The sequence below is a fragment of the Xenopus laevis genome, chromosome 2L (genome assembly GCF_017654675.1).
Source record: "Xenopus laevis strain J_2021 chromosome 2L, Xenopus_laevis_v10.1, whole genome shotgun sequence".
Lineage (NCBI taxonomy): Eukaryota > Metazoa > Chordata > Amphibia > Anura > Pipidae > Xenopus > Xenopus laevis.
The window spans coordinates 144,834,445-144,850,645 of NC_054373.1; the positions used below are offsets into that span (position 1 = coordinate 144,834,445).

The 16,201-nt window shown below is 38.3% G+C and overlaps 1 protein-coding gene across 6 annotated transcripts in view; it reads right to left on the reverse strand.

Moving 5' to 3' along the window:
* dgka.L (diacylglycerol kinase alpha L homeolog) overlaps positions 1-16,201 on the reverse strand; it is an 81,061-nt gene that overhangs the window by 39,448 nt on the left and 25,412 nt on the right. The gene's annotated exons all lie outside the window — the stretch shown is intronic.

Below are 16,201 nucleotides of genomic sequence, written 5' to 3' on the forward strand. Positions count from 1 at the left end.
AGGACCCTCTTTCTCTTGACCACTGGTCCTGATGTATAAAATCTGAAACCCGTGGCCTTTTGGCTTGCTGCCACTGTATTAATTTGCCAGCATCCAACAGTACTAGTGAGGTGAATTTGAGCAAATAGGAAACAGTGAAATACCAATAATTCTCTAATGATAAGATTAGAGGAAAACAAACAGCACTTGCAGTTTGGAAAAGATGGACAAGCATAGTGGTGTCTAAAGTAGCAGTGGGATAATAGTCCGTGGAAAGGGACTGATGCTGTGGGATAGCAGGTATAGCAGGGAGAGATGGTGCCTATACTAGCAGTGGGATAATAGTCTGTGGAAAGGGACTGTGACTGTGGGATAGCAGGTATAGTAGGAAGAAATGGTGCCTATAGTGTCAGTGGGAAAATTGGTCTCTGGGAAGGGACTGTGGGATAGCAGGTATAGTAGGGAGATGGTGCCTATAGTAGCAGTGTGGATAAAAGTCTCTGGGAGGGGACTGTGGCTCAGTGATAGCAGGTATAGTAGGAAGAGATGGTGCCTATAGTAACAGTGGGATAATAGTGTCTGGGAAGGGACTGCAGATGTGGGATAGCAGGTATTGTAGAGACAGATGGTGCCTATAGTAGCAGTGGGGATAATAGTCTCTGGGAAGGGAGTGTGGCTGTGGGATAGCAGGTATAGTAGGGAGAGATGGTGCCTATAGTAGCAGTGGGGATAATAATCTCTGGGAAGGGACTGTGGCTGTGGTATAGCAGGTATAGTAGGGAGAGATGATTCCTATAGTAGCAGCGGGATAATAGTCCGTGGAAATGGACTGTGGCTGTGGGATAGCAGGTATAGCAGGGAGAGATGGTGCCTATAGTAGCAGTGGGATAATAGTCTGTGGAAAGGGACTGTGACTGTGGGATAGCAGGTATAGTAGCGAGAGATGGTGCCTATAGTAATAGTGGGATAATAGCCTCTGGGAAAGGACTGTAGCTGTGGGATAGCAGGTATAGTAGGAAGAGATAGTGCCTATAGTAGCAGTGGGGATAATAGTCTCTGGGAAGGGACTGTGGCTGTGGGAAAGCAGGTATAGTAGTGAGAGATGGTGCCTATAAAGTAACAGTGGGATAATAGCGTCTGGGAAGGAACTGTGACTGTGGGATAACAGGTATAGTAGCGAGAAATGGTGCAGTGATGTGAGACTTGGGAAAATTGCGTCTCCCTTGGCGAGACACTTCATGGAAGCACACCACCAAGTGAACCAACTGAGATTCATGGGGATTGAGAGGGTGAAAATGCCAATTCGGGGGGGTAATAGAGAAACTTTACTCAAACAGCGGGAATTGAAGTGGAAATATAAGTTGCAGGCCCTTTCTCCCAATGGTCTTAATGAGGACAGGGAGCTATCCTTATTCTTTTGATACTAATTACACACAATAATCTTATAAGAACGACTAGAGATAATTGAGAACCCCTTTTGGTGATATTATTCTTTCAAAGATTACTATTTTCATACCGAATGACCTCAGCCTGTTGTGAAATGAGTTTGTGTTTTGTTTTGTCTGATGTTTTTAAAAGAGTTTTTAATTTTCTCTTTATGTCACTATTTTTACAGATCCTATGAGACAATATTGATGGAAGTTATTCCTTGAAATTATTTTATATATGCACAGATGTTAATCTCTATAAATATGGCATGGTGATTTTTTATGAATAACATGGGCACTGTCACTTTAAGTATATCATATTCATATTTATTTATATAAATATTTTGATGTTGTTATTTATATTTTGTATTCACTAAGATATTCATGACTATGGTCATCATATGAACTATGCAGTAGGATTTGGTACGACATTACACATGATGCTGAGCACGTAGTCACTTTAATATATACGTACGATTGGCCTATGTATTATAGCATATTATTAACTGTGGACTTTTTATTTTTAAATTTCACTTATGTGTATGGTTATTGGATATATTATGGGATAAGAAATGATAGGGAAGTGTCACATGACTCTGTACGTATATTTTTAATATGGGTCATATGATTTTTAACTGTACATTGTTTGTGATTTAATATTGCACTATAGCACCTTTTTGAGCCTTATAAGTGATATTTTTATGAAATATATTGAACGATATTGTCCAGGATCCGGTGATTTTCTGGGTCGCTACATTAAGGTATCTGTTGGGATGATGTAAACAATAGCGCTATATGCGGCAGGTATTGCTTAGCAACGAGATAAACAGATACACGTGCTTCCTGTTTGAATGCGGGTAGTATCAATGAGAATATAGCGCCACGTCACCAAGTCAGACGATACGTCGGCGGAAGTGACGTAGGCGGAAGTGACGTCACATACCTGGAAGTGTAGGACGCACGCGAACGAAGCACCCAGATAGTGATTGATTAGGGTATATATACCTCCACTAAACCTGGTAAACATCAGAATCCCCTTGACAAAGGCCTTGGTGCCGAAACGTTGGGGCCATTCTCATTTTCCTGGTAGGTGTATCCGCTCCTTGCTTGTTTCTTGCTTACTATGTATTACTAATGAGTGGGTTATATTCTATACGATTTTTTTAATATTGTACAAATTGTGCCATGTATTGTATGGCGTTATCTATGTAAAATGCCTTTCTCTGCATAAAAGTAAAAGTAAAAATTATTTTTTCAAACCACTCTCTCTCTGAATTGCATTTTGTGTTGAGTGTGCGAACATACAGACATTTAATATTGATTTTGCAAAAAGTCCAGTAACTTTTAGGTATGCCAATGCAACCTTCCTCTGATATCCTCAGCTTGAATTATGCTGGCAGCTCAGCTGCATAATGCACTTGTTTCATATTGCTGAATTAAATAGCAATATCCAGATTCCTTTCAGATACAGAATCACTTTAACAAATGTGCTTTGTTTATCTCGCTGCCAGAAAACCATTATTCACGTCATTAATTATATCCTGTTGTCTTTTATGTCCAAAATGACCATAAAGCAAGGAGAGAAATTAAAAAAAACAGATTTGTATTAAAAGCTCACTTTAACAGCATATAATCAGATAGTGAACAGGGCATAAAAAATGTATTCAGTACCCAACAGTGCTTTTTATACTGATGTATACCTGAGAAATATCATTTATCACACACGCCATGAATATCCTGTATACTCTTCACCTTAAAAATGGTGCCCAATGATGTAATTGGTTGTAAACGGTAGTTTGTGATGTCACTAGTGTTACATAACAATAATGGAAACATTTGTATTATAAATAATAATGTGCCACTTCAGAGTTACATCATGACCTGTATAAAAGAAGTCATGCCCTTGTACATTATTCATCATGATACAATACTGTAGTATATAAAGATAAACGTATACAAGCGGAAAAGCTTGTGGCCTTTTGTTCGTGTCATGTCAGTTACCTCTGCAGAAAATGTATCCTCCTGACAACACAGTAAATAGCTATACGGTTTATGAAACAATTTAGTGCTCCCTGTAAGATAGTGACATGAGCATCAAATGTGGCTTCCCTGGCTCAGGGAACTCTATTTGAAATGATGGCCTTAAACTACAAAAAATTAACTCCTCTTATACACAGGAATTGCTATCAAAGAAATCACTGGGTTTTCTATAGTACAGCTCTGAGGAATATGTTGGTGCTTTATAAATACTACTACAGGTATGGGATCTGTTATCCGGAAACACGTTAACCGACAAGCTCTGAATTATGGAAAGGCAGTCTCCCATAGACTCCATTTTATCCAAGTAATTCAAGTTTTTAAAAATGATTTCCTTTTTCTCTGTAATAATAAAACAGTACCTTGTACTTGATCCAAACTAAGATATAATTAATCCTTAATGGAGGAAAAACCAGCCTATTGGGTTTATTTAATGCATTCGGAAGGGTTTTTTTACAGTGAGAGCTGTGAAGATGTGGAATTCTCTCCCTGAATCAGTGGTACAGGCTGATACATTAGATAGCTTTAAGAAGGGGTTGGATAGCTTTTTAGCAAGTGAGGGAATACAGGGTTATGGGAAATAGCTCATAGTACAAGTTGGTCCAAGGACTAGTCTGATTGCCATTTTGGAGTCAGGAAGGAATTTTCCCCCCTCTGCGGCAAGTTGGAGAGGCTTCAGATGGGGTTTTTTTTGCCTTCCTCTGGATCAACTGGCAAATAGGTAGTTAATAAAAATAAAAATAAAAAAAGGTTGAACTCGATGGACATGTGTCTTTTTTAACCTTACTTACTATGTATGTTACGTGATTTTCTAGTAGACAAAGTATGAAGATCCAAATCAGTGAAAGATCCGTTATACGTTAAACCCCAGTTGCCGAGCATTCTGGATAACATTTCCCATACCTGTAATTACTATCAGTAGTTGAATCTTAGTCACTCCCTTTGCTTGTTGCCATTGTATACAGCACCTCCAGCTCCTCAGTGGCAGGTAGCCTTCCTTCTCTGACCTTCCTAACATTATCATTATAATTAAATACCTTTCTACTAGACAAACTTCCTATGGAAAGAGAGCTCCAATATGTGTGCTGGACCAATGGAATGGAGTGTGAAGCCTACCCTTTGCTTCCAAAAAACTCCAGCTTCTAAAGGTGGCCATACACGGGCCGATAAAAGCTGCCGACAGACCGAGTCGGCAGCTTATTGGCCCGTGTATGGGGGCCCCCGACGGGCTTCCCCGATCGAGATCTGGCCGAAAGTCGGCCAGATCTCGATCGGATGGGATTAAAAATCCCGTCGGATCGCGGCCGCATCTGTTCGTTGATGCGGTCCCGCGATCCGACCGCCCGTTTGGCGAACGCTAGGATCCGATCGTTGGGCCCTAGGGCCCACGATCGGATCAGCCCGATATTGCCCACCTCAGGCGGATCTATCCATGTATGGCCACCTTAAGACTCAACAGCAAGATTATCTGAAAAGAGAAAACATATTCCCTGTTTAGCAACACCTTTTCTAGAGCTTGCATCCCCCACTATCGAGAAATTAAATGCAAAACTAGCCTTCTGACATATTCCTTTGGTCACTCGCTCACAAAGGGTACTAGAAACAACTGAGGTGTTATATGACTGTATAAAGGCACAAAGACACAGGTCAAGTGTTTTGATACAGGTGATGCAACTTCAAGGTGATTTGTAATAGGCTTATATTTTAATTGATGGGGTAAATTACTTTTTATAATACAGTCCAATAATATGACATAGGTGACAGCACTAAACACTATTTATAAGGATACATTTTACAGGAATATTCATTATAAGGATAATAGAAATAAACTATAAATCAAGCAGCCATACCAAGATAGGAGATTAGATGTCAAGCTCTTTGAACTGAACTTTTTTGGTCAGAGGATTGGTGGGATACGTGTACTAGATATTCTTTTCTTTTGGAAAAGCAAATGCAATTACAATAGTAATATTCAGTCAGTGTTTAAAATGATTCTATTGTATTATATGTTTATAGAGACATAAATAGAGAGGGAGAGAAATTGCAGGAGCACTTTGGAACAAAAGGCCATGCTGTGTGGGTGCTGGAAAGTTAAACAAAATAAGGAAAATGTTCCATGCCCCATAAGACTTGAAAAAAGAATTATTGGCAAAAATGCAATATCTTGATGAAGGTGATAAAGAGAGGAATAAATACACACACATACCCATACATACATGGGCAGACTGTGCTTTAATGATAATAATCAGTTCAGGGGAGTGAGCAAGACAGAAATTTTCCCTAAAACAAGCAGAACAATAATCCATCAGGTCTCTGCCAGGACCCAGAAGTCCCATCTGGAATGTTATTGTTCCATTCCTCATTCACTCAAGCAGCTAGTTTTTCCATTGATCTTATGCATGAAATATTTTCTTTAAATTCAGAGTTGCTAGGCCATCATCATTTCCAGCCCTTGGCAGAGGAACATGTATCTGAGCAGCAGCCGCTAGCTCAAGTCGGTGGATATTTTTAGACTTGTTATGGATACATATGGGCCTAACAAAAGCTGGAGATTTAAATACAGAGCAACACTAAAATGCAAATTACCTGTGTAAGAAATAGCCAGTAAGAACATTCAAATGTTCAAGGCTGGTGTTTAAAGTTTGAGGCCTGGGCACTGCTGAAAGGAAAGAAAGGAAAAATGACTGTACACAGGATTGCTCCCACCTTTCACTCCTGTTTGCCTGTCAGTGAATGCTACACAATATAATCTGCCCATTGTGATTTATTAACAATGGTTTGCTAAAGGGCCCCTTTGATGTCTGAGCCCAGAGCAACTAGCCTCTCTGGCCTATACTTAGGGGCACATTTACTAAGGGTCGAATATCGAGGGTTAATTAACCCTCGATATTCAACCCTCAAAGTAAAATCCTTCGACTTTGAATATCGAAGTTGAAGGATTTACCCCAAATACTTTGATCGATCGAAGTAAAAATCGTTCGATTTAACGATTAAAACCTTCGAATCGAACGATTCGAATGATTTTCATCCATCAATCGAACGATTTTTCTTCGATCAGAAATAGCTTTAAAAACTTATGGGGAAGGTCCCCATATGCTAACATTGTAGCTCGGTAGGTTTAAAGTGGCGAAGTATGTAGTCGAAGTTTTTTTTTAAAGAGACAGTACTTCGACTATCGAATGGTCAAATAGTCGAACGATTTTTACTTTGAAACGTTCGAATCGAAGTCGTAGTCGAAATAGCCTATTCGATGGTCGAAGTACCCCCAAAAAAACTTCGAAATTCGAAGTTTTTTATATTCGAATCCTTCACTCGAGCTTAGTAAATGTGCCCCTTAGTATAGCATAATCCAGCGCACAAGTGAACACTAAGGGACACGCTCTTGTGCCCCTTGCATCTCAAACTAATGTAAAGGACTCCATGAAACTGTATCATGCTTAAGCTGGCCATACACGGGCCCATAAAGGCTGCTGACAGACCAAGTCGGCAGCTTATTGGCCCCTCCGACGGGCTACCCGATCGATATCTGGCTGAAAGTCAGGCAGAGTTAGAAATCCCGTCGGATCGCGGACTGCATCTGTTTGTTGATGCGGTCCGCGGTCTGAGCGCCCTATGCCATACATTATGATCCGATCGTGGTCCTATGAGCCCGATATCGCCCACCTCAATGTGGACATATTGGGGAGAAATCCACTCATTTGGCAAATTTGTGAAGTATTTAGGGTCATCCAAACAGTTGATAATACTCCTGGTAATTGTCTAATGCAAGTAAAGGTTGGGGCCTGCTATTCCCCTGAAACAAGCAGGAAAAGAGTATGGGATATGGAACCTTCATATTATTTGAGTCATTCCTATTGAAGTTTGGCATCTCAATAAATCCTGACTACTGATGTAAATCATGTATGGGGCTCACACCACCCCATATGTTCATATGTCTGGCTTGTTTGTTTTATATGTTATACAGTATGTCTTATATGTTATATGTTAAATGTCATATGTTATATGTCTGGCTCATATGTTCATATAATTTGCAGAAGTAAGACAAAAGGTGCATTTGTGGGAGAAAACACTGGGTTAATTAAATGTGTATTTTTCATTAGACTTAAGGTATGGTGATCCAAATTATGAAAAACCCCTACAAGCATTAGAACCTACAATGCATGGGCTGAGAACTTGAAAAATGACAGCCCGTTAAAATGAACTATATTTATACCAAGAGAGCAAATGGCAGTAAAAATAAGAACTAGCAAACAGACAGCACTAAACAAATGCTTTCAGATTGCAGCTATTTGCCATTACAGAAAGCCAGAGATGTACATTTGGGTTTGGCCCTATGACCAGAGAGAGGGGGGTTAGCAAGTCAAGATATTGCTTTGTCTGGCACTTCATCTCATTGCTGGGTATTGAAGAAATCAATTACACAACTTGTACTGCACTCACAACACTTATGGAAACTTTTAGTGCCTTATGCTTAGTTCAAGTTCAATTACTCAAAAATACTGAAAACATAAAATCCTCAAGTCACTTCAAATTGTATCATGGTGTGAGAGTTTTGGCAAGCCTGCTCAAATACAGAGAATAATGTTCACCCTATAGTAAATTATAAGGATATTAGAAGTCACTGGGGAGTTTTATGGCCATATAAAAACCTTGTCCCTTTATAATATGGTCATGGAACACCTTGATTACTTCCAATATCCTTATATTTTACAACAGGGAGAAAGTTACTTTTTATATGACACAAATTACCTCAATAAGCACCGATTATCACCAATGAAATTACTAAACACTGTTTGAGGATATATTTTACAGCATAGTCATAGCTTTTGTGTGTGTGTGTATGTGTGACACATGTGATTTCACAGCCAACAGCTCTCTCCAAATAGGGGGTTCTCTAATAACCAATGCAGAACTGCAGTACTGATGTCCAGCAAATACAGCGATAAGGAGATAAAGCCTGGAAGAGCTTTTGGTTGCCAGTCCTACTTATGCTCACAATTTATGCTCGTGCCTTGGTACTGTATGTCTTTGAATACCAAAGTGCCCATTTATTATTTCACAATTGTGAAAGGTCTACACCAACTTCAATTTATTTCCAACTTAAGCTGAAAATGCAGTGAAAGTTCTGAAACTGTCACTTCTAGAAAAGGCATTCTTATTGATACACAAAACTGCAGTTTATAACTGTAATTATATATATATATATACTGATGGATTGCTATTTTCCTGGCAGCACCAACTTCAATAGGTATTTTCAGCTGAATGGCCAATTTGTTCTCCGTAGCACACTAATCACATGAAGAAAAAAGGCATGAGAGACCATAGAAGTGACAAATGATAGAAACTGGTTTCCACTGAAGCAGACAGAATCCAACTTAAAATGTCAGAGCAGAAATGGACATGCATTATTAATGGCAATGCAAACAACGGAGCTTCAGCAATCGCACCTTGTATAATGTATATTGGAATGCTAATGATTAACAAGATATTAGCTGAATAAAACCTACATACACCATGTTATTTTCAAGACAGCGAATTTTGTACCAGGCAGCAGAAATTATACTTGTGTTTTATATACATTATTGACTGAAATTGATACAAAACATGGTCTATGATGAATGCAATAGATTTTTAAGCTCCACTCAATGATGTATAATCTCTGCAAAGAAGTTAGAGCAGGGCATCCCATCAACTATATATATATATATATATATATATATATATATATATATATATATATATATATATATATATGAAAGCAGAACAGAAATTTTGCATCAGATTGATTGTATTCAAATGACACTTCTTGGTAATGGTAATGGTACATTACTTACAATTACGAGGTCGCAGGAAAGATCGTTTATTTTCATTACAAACATTGAAGGGCACATTTATTAAACCAGTAATTTTTCGGGTCAGACTTTTTGTTGCAAAGAAACTTTTACAGAATTTACTATGCATCAAACCTGTGACAAATCTGAAATTAATCCAGCTAAAATCCATAATGCCCATATTCCCTCTTACCCTATAAGGTAATAACTTCAGGAAATAAGCTTTTCTGTAAAAGAAAACCTTTCTATGTGTGCCCTTTAAAGGACAGCAATGCCATGTAAAGATGGTCACTGGAAAGGGAAGTAACAGCAAATTTCAAAATGACAGGGCAGCTAAATGGATGCCTGGCAAGAGAGAAAGCAATTGAGGGGTAAGATTGACAAAAGGCAAGTAATAGCTGCCCTAACCAGCAAGGAACACCTTAGAAGCAAACGGAGAATACAGTCCATCACACAAAGCATATTGAGGAAGAGATGAATACTGTCAGTTTCTCTTATCTTAGAGAGAGCATGATGAAAGGGAGCAGGGTTTTATTCGGTGAGGCAGGAAAGGTAGCAGGTGCATATCACAGTAAATTAGCACTGGTTCACAGAAGAAGACATTTAAGAATATATATATACACATATATAGCCACTCAGAGATGGTTAAAGTAATGTGTAATGTCACAGGGCTAGAAGTTGCTAAACTCCCTCACTGGGATTTGTATTTCAGCAACACAAGGGGCACAGCAGGTTAACTATTTCCAGATTGCTATAAATATAAAGACTGCATGGGAACTTTTGAAGAGGCACACTGGTCAACCTCCTAAGGGATACAGCAATGCACAAGGCAATGGAGAATATAGAATTTAGGTGCTTTTGTAACAGTTTTTCTTTCCTAAGTAGAGCATACAATGCACCTGTGACTGCATTTTACATTCCCTGACTGTTCTGAGAAATATACACCAGTGACAGACCAGGACAAACACAGAACATTGGGGGAGTGCCCCCTCTAAAACATAGTCTCTAGAGGACAACTTCAGTGCCTGGGAGGACATGCACTAATGCACTGGTTTTCTGACATTTTTTGGCTTTTGGTTAGGGTTCCCAACAACCCATAATAAAGTAACCAACATGTGAAATTTTGCTGTGTCAATCATTCAGTCCTGTTTCCAAAAGTATTGGAAGATAACAAATAAGCTTCATATTATATGACCATAAAGCAGAACAGTAAACATGCATTCTGCTGTCATACACAAAAGTCACACTTTTTTTTTTTTTTAGGAAGGATCCCTCAATTACTGCTCTAGACCCAGCCAGTGCCATATCATTTGGGAAGTGCCCCCCCCAAGATATTTCTGGGCTCTCTGCAAGCCGTTACCAGACCTATAAATCAGTTTTTGTCACGCAGTGGATGGGCTAGTGGTCAGTAGTAGCAACAAACAGGCTTGCAGTTAGCAGTTGCAGTGGGTGATCAGGTTTGAGTAGGTATCTAAAGACTGATCACAGCTGAACATGCAACTTCTATGGTCTCTTTTTGTCTGCCAACGCTGTTCCTGCAGTTATTTATTTATTTATTTATCATCATAATAGACCCATTGTGACACCATAACTGCAGGGAAAGCTGGGTTAACTGTGGAGGTTGTGGACCCATTGTGACACCATAACTGCAGTGAAAGCTGGGTTAATTGTGGAGGTTGTGGACCTTTATGGTATGGAAGACATTCTTTCATTTAGCTGGAAATGTTGCATTATTGTGTCTATGTATTATGACAATGGAATTTGCACCCACTTTCCATGGCACCCAAGCCTAATTCAGAAAGTTTAAGGTGAATTGTACTATTATTATTATTCTTTATTTACAACTAGAACATAAAAGCTCCTTGCAGATCGTGTCATATCAAACCTAGGACTCCAGCGGAAGAAACAAAAATGGCTACTACAAAAAAAAGCATTACATAGCTGCACATTTAATAGAGATGAATAGTTTTCTGTGAAGAGTACTTTTCCATATAACAGCGAGATGGAAAATTTAGCTAAATTTCTCATCTCTAACAATAAATCGGGGGTTGTAAGATCTAAAGTCATTTTTATGTTCCTGAAACACTGGAAAATCTAAGTGGTATGCAGAAAGAGGTGGATAGTGAGACAATATTTCTCTGTTATGGAAGCAGAGTTATAATCTGTGGTTGATACCCATATTGCCATAAAGAGCACTCTGCTTCCAAGAATCTATTAGGGCGGTTATGTCATACATGGGCCCTTATGTTATCTCAACAACAATACCCAGCAGCCCTAATAGTCTGTGGTCCACAGTAGGTGGATGGTGCTGTGAGGCTGCTATTATTCAGCAGCTTTAATTTATGTACCGTACAAGAAACACAGTAGTAGAAATGTTTGTGAGACAGTGTTTGTGTGTATACAATAAATTTGTTTTTTGTCTTGCTCATGAAAGCATGTTACATTCAAATGCTGGGACTTGGGTAGGGTTAGGTTTTCTCAGGCTTTAACCTTCCTGTCAGATGTTACACACAACAATTTTATGGAGTTAGTGTAATTGTGTGTATGGGTGCAGATCTGTACACCTTTTTGAGCACCAACAGTTTCATTACATTTAATTGCCACGTCTATAGGGTGATGGTTGGCATTTCGTCCACATTCTTTGTCAAAATGGCACATATGGCAATAATGCCCTCTTTGAAACTTACTTAGTTTATCAAGCAGTTCTTCTCTGTGTCTTTGAGTGAAAATCTCCTGAAAAGTGTCTGTACTAGTATTATTAAAGCAATCCTTATAGATGGAAATTGAGACCTTTTTTGGATATTTTAATGCTGGGTTTTTTGGTGAGGGCAAAATGCAACAGACAAAGGGCCAGATGCTATTCAGTGAGAAAACATGTTATCATGTGAAAATTCTTGGACAAGATTCAATTTGAGATTAAATTCAATTAAAAAAAACAGTTTTTTCTCCTTGAATTGAATTTTGCCCATGAGTTTTCACGTGATAAAACATGAGATATCTTTTTCTCACTGAATTGAATCTGGCCCAATGCGAAAAGTTTGGCCGGATGAAGTAAATGAAAAACATACATTTATACTTTTGATATTTCCGTTAAGAAAACATGAAGGTATACTGGTCTTTTAATTGCTCGATTTAAATATCTACCTGAAATTTTTTTGTCTGGCCTCTTGTGCATCTTTATGTGAAAATGGAACCCCAAAGATGGAGAATCTATTGGTTTATAAGTGCCAGCATAATAGATTATATATTCTATATTACCTAAATCTTAATAAAAAGCGTTAGAAGCAATGAATATGAATATATGGAATAAACCACCACCATAGTCAGCAGCCTTGCTCAGTGGAATAGCATCTAGAAGGTGGTAATACAGTATGGGTAATGGATAGGGTTTTATTGTAACCCACATGATTGAGGACTATGTATGCCTATTTCATACAGCTCTGTTGTTTAAGGATTACGATTGGTTAATCATTTTTACATTCTTGACTAAGGTCCATAGCTTCCTGAAAATTTGCCAATAGATTACAAATACTATTTCTGACTATGCCTAAGGTTTCTCTTATATATATTTGTTTCCCCAGGTACAGAAAATTCCCACAATAAACAGTTTAGCACTTTAGTGCTCATACTACCTGATTTCAGAATTAACCATACAGAGCAGTTAAAACTTCAAATGTTTATTTTAGCATAATAAAAAGATAAAAATAGCTGACCCTGTTACACTACACCTCTATTAAGCTTCACAGTGCTCATATTCCTTCTATTTCAACCTATGCAGCATGACTAATCCAACATTTTGGTAGGACTCACACGCCCCACAGAATAACTCAACTCTTACTAACCGAACCCCCAGTTTTCCACACACTGCATATATTTCATGGCCATAACATAGTTTGCAAACATTCCATCCACGGTTATTCATTATGACAAGCATGTGGACGTGGGCATAACAAAGCAAGCAACCACATTCTTTACGAGAGCCATTCCATCTAGATATGTAATAACAACTCTGTCAAAGACTCGTGGAAAATAATGCACACTCTAAATGAAAAAAAAAACTGCCCAACTGGCTTGTAGAGGCCGTCTCTAATACCATCTCTCTGATTAGCCAGGCGTATAATTCTAATTACAAACAAACCAGGCCATCAATTACAGCCCAACTAATCTAATACGACACAATGCACATGGTGCCTTTATTCATTTTTAACATATTGTTGATTTTTATTACAGAATTTATCCTGCAGTCATGGTTTCATTAGCTTCGGTAAAAAATAATCACAAAGCTCTTTGAGCCGCTTTATAGATGGAAAAGCATGACCTAGAAAGCTTACGAGAAATAAAGGCAAATACTTATTCAGTAGCCTTAGATGGGTCACATAATATAAACTGGCTTACAGCATCTTCCTGTGACGCGAAAGCCAGATATGTTATGGTACTGTATCTTTCCACGTCCATCTGTCAATTATTTATGTAGTAATTTAAAAGAGTAATTAGTGCAGCAAGCTGTGGGTCGCTTTAGCAATGAGCGTGAAATGGAGCTTTTCCATTTATTGATAAAGATCAATAAACACGGAGTGCAATAGAGATGGAGACAATTTATAGCACTTAGAGCAGTGGCTCCAAAACTGCGAGCCTACCTCCAGTCTGAAGACCAGCTGGGGGTACATATTCCTCTTTGTTCTAATAAATACGCTTGAAGCCCCAAAGGATATTAGGACAATATTTGGGCTGAACTCACTATATAATTCCTTTTAAACTCAGTAACAAAATGTGAAGATTGGGTATTACAGGTTGCATTTGAGACACAATTCCTTTCTCTACTGACCAGAGTTATATAACATCTATTCTATACCCTTGCCAGCAGAATGTACATAACATGCATCGGATGTTAAAACGATCAGTCCCCATTTAATTTTATATAAAGCACTTATCTTTCATATCCAGCTTAGATTCCATTTAACAAAGCCTGCTCTTTGCCTATATAAACTAAACAGTTGGAAGCAAAAGAATGTCGTGGTAATCCATCAAAGCACATTTCTTTATACCAAGTAGATTTACGGTTTTCAAAGCTATTACTTGTATGAAATGAATTGCTTGTTATACATTTGCTTAGTGCATGTTGGCTGTATTTATAAGGTAGGTTTTTTCTATATGATTGTTACATTATTTACTCTCTGTGATTGGACCATGTTTCATATGATGGAAGCTTTTTTCATTTCATTTAAAAACAAATATTTTCCTCAGTGACAACAAATATTTATAGAAGATGTGCACACTGTGCATTGCCGTTATGCTATGCTGTAATATCTATTTAAGGGGAAAAGAAATGGGAGATGAACCAAACTAATAAATAGGTTATATCAGCCACTGCCTGAGATGCATGTCAACTTGGAATATTGTTCCATCTGCCTAGTTAATCATATAACCAAAACAGACATGTCTCTAGAAATCATGGAAGCATCTTCCCTGCAGATTACACAAACACAGCTTTATTGGCAGCATCTGTAGTAGTGTTAACTTGGTTTGTAATCTGCCTTTCCGCTTCCAGTTGCTATATACAGACATTATGTTGGCTTTAATTTGGTTTCTGTTATTGCATTTAGAGCAAACCCTTCAACTGGGATCACTCTTTCTTTTCCTCTTGTACACCACATAAGGCCTTATTCATAGGCTACTTGGATGAAAGCATGCCTACTCATATCTATGAGAATGTATTATGTCTATTCCATCAATAAGATCTGACCCCGTTTTTTAGGACTGAGCTAAAAGCAGTCTACTACTTTGGTCCAATCCATGCAGCCACGTTCATCCCCTCTCAGTTACATAAAATTAATTGTAAAATCCATTTTATGGATAAGTCCCTAATCTGTTGTAGAGTTTACCATGAAGTCCTTTAGTAGAATGAACTTTCCTCAAATAACACTGTATAAAAGAAATGGAAAATGTATAATAAAATGCCTCTTGGTAAGAAAAAGATTTATCATTTATCATTAACAAATTAAAGGGGTGGTCCACCTTTAAGACAACTTTTATAGTTTCTTTTAATTATTTGCATTTTTCTTCTATCTCTTTAAAAATAAATGTTGATAAAATAATAAATAATACTTGTTTCCAGATTTTAAATGGAGGGTCACTGACCTCCATCTAAAAACAAAGGCTCTGTAAGGCTACAAATGTACTGTTATTTCTCCTTTTAAAACTCATTTTTCTATTCAGGCCATCCTCTACTCATATTCCAGTATCTTATTCAAATCAGTGGATGGTTGCTTGGGTAATTTGGAGCCTAGAAACCAGATTTATTATTACAGAGACATTTTTTTCCCAAAAAATCTGGATTATTTGGATAAAATGGGAGGCGTCCTTTCACTAACTCAGAGCTTTCTGGATAACAGGTTTCCAGATAACAGATCCCATACCCGTAGCACCATGTAATCATAAGTATACTGATGTATTTTAAAATAATGTATTTAAATGTAAAAACTTTAGCTGTACAGGTCTGTTATCCAGAATAATCTGTTTTGGAGATTACCATGAAGCCCTTTAATACAATGAACTTTTCTAAAATAGAATAACACTGAATTGGAACTGTCACGAACGGCACCCAATACCAGAACAAGTGCCAAGTACCCTGGTCTCGGCTCGGCTTCACCAGTAGTGTGACCACCGTTGGGCTTCGGGAGGAGCCCTCAGCTTACTTGGGTGCCACCTGGACTTAATGAGGGGTACAAGGCGAGATGTTCTGGCTGGCAAAGGGGCACGGCTGTAAGCAAAGTCTTTTGGGCCGAAGGTCACGGTACAAAAGGATTAGGCAGAAGGATGGTAAGACAGGCTGGGTCGAGGCAGGCAGATATCAGAATCGTCAGGCAGGCAAGGGTCAAACCGGGTTGTCAATCAAGGGGTTAAGCTGGAAAAGTTGTCGTAGGCAGG